We start from the raw sequence: 4,139 nt of genomic DNA on the forward strand, positions 1-4,139 counted from the left end.
AGTGTCTTATGCTTTGTTACTCTACTCCACCTAAGCCAAAATATATAGAGTCTTATGCCTTGTTACTCTACTCCACCTAAGCCAAATGAGATAGAGTCTTATGCTTGTTACTCTACTCCACCTAAGCCAAAATATAGAGTGTCTTATGCATTGTTACTCTACTCTACCTAAGCCAAGAGTTGTGAATTCTTTAATAATTCACTAGTTTTTGATACTTCTCTCTTTCTTCAATCCCCATTGGTGGCTCCATCAACATACTAAACCAATTGATTGGTTGGGGGCCTCTACCGTGAATAAAGAATCAAGCAAATTATAAGGTAAGTATATTGAATTTTGATCTTTTCTATAATTACTCAATGATTCTCTCTTCTCAACCCCTCTCAAGCTTGAGAAGTTTAATTGGTATGGTTTTTAAATGCTATTGAAGTTAATTGGTGAATAGTAGTGAAGAGTTACATAATTTAATAAATGCTATAGAAGTTAATTTTCATTTATGTTTAAATTTTAATGGTTTTTATGTAATTTCTCTCCCTCCCTCAAGAAATGGTCATACTCATGACTCATTCTCAATCCAAATGAAGCTTTTCATAAAGCTTTTCCTTAATCAAGCTATGTTTGAGGCCAAATTAATGGCTTTTTGCTATGCTTTTAGTTTATGCACATTGATGATTCAATCCATTATGGATTGATGGCCCAATTAGAGACCATTCTAATTGTTTTCTTAATGATCCAATTAGAGACCATTATGGATTGATGATCCAATTAGAGACCATTCTAATTATTTCTTTAATAATGAGCTTTATCCCTTAGAAAAAAATTGAGATTTATCAGTCATAGTAGCGAAGCTATGGCAAAATTTTTATAGAAATTACGCATAAAATAAATTCATTCAAAGTATAAAAAGAGGAATTCCTACCATATTCTAGGAACTATCATCCTAGATTAATTAAAAGAATTTTATTATGCATGGAGATGTGGATGTTGCATGTAGATGTAGATGTATGGATGTGAGTGTGAATGTGGAGGTGGATGTATGCATGGGACGTGGATGTATGCATGTAGAAATAGATGTGTAGATGAGGATGTAAATGGAGATGTGGATGGATGCATGTAGATGTAGAGGTATAGATGTAGATGTGAATGGAGATGTGGATGTATACATGTAGATGTAGATGTATAGATGTAGATGTGGATGTGGAGGTGGATGGATGCATGTAGATGTAGATGTATAGATGTAGATGGGAATGGAGATATGGATGTATGCATGTAGATGTAGTTGTGAATGGAGATGTATATGTATACATGTAGATGTAGATGTATAGATGTGGATGTGGATGTGGATGGGGATGTATGCATGTAGATGTAGGTGTATAGACGTAGATGTGGATGTAGAGGTGGATGTATGCATGTAGATGTAGATGTATAGATGTGGATGTGAATGTGGAGTGGATGTATGCATGTAGATGTAGATGTATGGAGGTGAATGTGAATGTGGATGTGAATGTGAATGTGAATGTGGATGTGGATGTATGCATAGGGATATAGATGTATGCATGTAGATGTGAATGTACGCATATAGTTGTGGATGTATGGATGTGAATATACGATTGTGATGTGAGGGAATCTGAAGTGATGAGATGGAAATGATGTGATGGGATGAGTATACATATAAATGGAATATGGAATAAGTAATGTAGATTGAGGAGGGATAATGTGGAAAAATGAAAGTTAAAATAGAAATTGTATTGTAAACTGTTTGTAAATGCTGTTTGTAAATGATTGTTTTATGTCAAGAATGCTGGGGGGAGCATTTTGACCGTCTTGTGATTAAGGTCGTGATGAGAAAGTTGCAACTGCTGATGGGGAGTCAATGAAGGACGTCTCGCGTAGCAAGGTCGGCCGAGGTCTTGACCAGCCTCGGTGCGATTAAAATGGTGAGCTTCCGGTACGGTGGATGAGGGGCCAAGGAAGCGGCCTATGCGTGAAGCGCTAGGTTACCTGCGAAGGATCCTAGAGGGTGCTGACCATACGGTGCTCGGGCTCTGGGTCGCCTAGGATACCCACGCGTGCGTCGAGGAAGATATTGGAACAGAGTTGGAGTTGTTTTTCTGAAATCGAGCATGGATCTGGTTGATTGACCTTGCTGGTCTTCAATGGATGAGTCCATGGCTCCTTATATGGATCTGTTGGTTGATCTTGCTGATCTTCAACGAGAGTCCATCATGTTAAGTGATTATATTGCCAAGTATTATGGGCTAGGAACTATCGAAACGGCTCCTGAGCGTTCTAGTTGCCAATGATGCCATAGATACTCTGATGAAGGAATGATGGGAAATTAAGAATCAATTGGATAAATTGGAGGATGGTGATCAATGATACTATGGTTTTATTAAAGGAATTGTTTTAAACCGGTTGAATCTGGTTGAAAAAGGCAATTTCATATTGGGTGTGTGAGTGGTGTGACTAGTTTTATTTTGCATGAACATCCGGCTAGGGGGCCTTGGAACTCTTTTCCTTGGTACCCGGGACAAAACCTAACCAAATTTTTAATTGGATCCCATCACTACAGTGGTTGGGCGGTTGGCTAACCCATGGGATTGGATGGGGTTAGGCTGGACTGATGGATCCGTAAATCAAGACTCAAACTTTTGTTTTTACGATAGAAAAAAAAATAAATCCCGGACAGAAACTGTTCTATGGATAGGAATCAACGGATGTGCCTCTTGAATGGGGAAAAAAGCGTTGATTCCAATGATCCAAGTGCAAGTTTCTTCCTTGAACTAACTAAGTATCTTATAGATGTAATCGGATCATCTCGATCAGAAATGATCTTGACTACGTTAGAGTAAAAAGTTATCCTGGTGGAATCGCCCGTGCTTTCCGGTAGAGGAAGTTTTTCCGGGTTCGGTTTTGGAACAACCGACGGATTAGTCTCTTATCCGGATATCCGTGGGCGAGGCCCCGACGAGTGTGGGACCCCTGTCCCGCGCGAGAAGTGCTACTTTCGCTGCTAGTATCCCGAATCTGTTGCTCGGTGGGAACAGGGATCTTACAGTTAATGTAAGATTCCTCCCCGGCCTTCGAGGTATATAAGAGTAAGAATCTCCCTTTCGGATCTTATAATTATTCCCTCTCTAAAATAAAAGAAAGTTTCTGTTTAAAAAAGGAATACCCTTTTCCTAAAATACTTCTCAGGAGTCACGCCTATTTTAAGGATTTAGAACAATGAGTTTAGAAGTGAGAATCGGTGTTTTGGATACCAAGGTTTTGGTTTTCATTCGAGTATGGCCCAAAAGAAGTTCTTTATCTCTTGGGGAGTATAAGAAGTTATCCCCCAGATATTATGATCCTTATATCTGAATTCAAAGAAAGTAGGTGACTTAGCCTACAAGTTTCTTTTATCTCCTCATCTCAAAATTCTTAATGCCTTCTATAGAAAAATGTGTCAAACACAAATCATGGAAAGACGGTAAAACTTCAGTGGTGGCAAGTTACCGTTGACTTCTAGGTTACGCTAGCTCCTTCCTTTATATAAGTCGTAACTTTTACTTGTCGTTCACAGTAATCTTATTCCCATCAATCTCCTTTCTTTCTTAATCTCCTTCATGGCTTGGCAACAGGAATTAGTTTTATCCCTGATGATTTCTCACCTTCAAGACGCAAGAGAGTCTGTGAAGAAAGACTTTATAGAACAGTATGAGCGCTCACTTTTTCCTCACCTAGGAACTTCTGTAGCGCAGACCAAATGGCGGACCTATCAAAACATAACTAGGGTAACACCCTGGGGTCAGCAACACTTTCGTAACAATGTCCGCTTGGCCATGGTTATTGAAGCTTTGGGTTTGGGTCCCCGATACTACTGTGTCATGAGATCAAGGCATCTTGGGTTTTCTGAGCGGGTCTTCTTACTGGCATGTTTTCTTCCTCATGAGAAGATATGCCTTTACCCCGTTTTTGGCTTACCTCTCAGAGGTCCTTTTGTTAGATCACCTCATACCACTGAGATAGGTGCGGCGATAACCGGCAGAATCATTCCCATAGATGAGTTACCCTATACTTGTGCAGCTTGTGAGGACTGCTTTTGTGACCATATGATGGACGGGCTTATGGAAGTGTAAAGAGTTCTTCTATCTTTACTG

Source organism: Cibotium barometz, chromosome 4 (assembly GCF_041138505.1).
Source record: "Cibotium barometz isolate CiBa-2024 chromosome 4, ASM4113850v1, whole genome shotgun sequence".
NCBI lineage: Eukaryota > Viridiplantae > Streptophyta > Polypodiopsida > Cyatheales > Cibotiaceae > Cibotium > Cibotium barometz.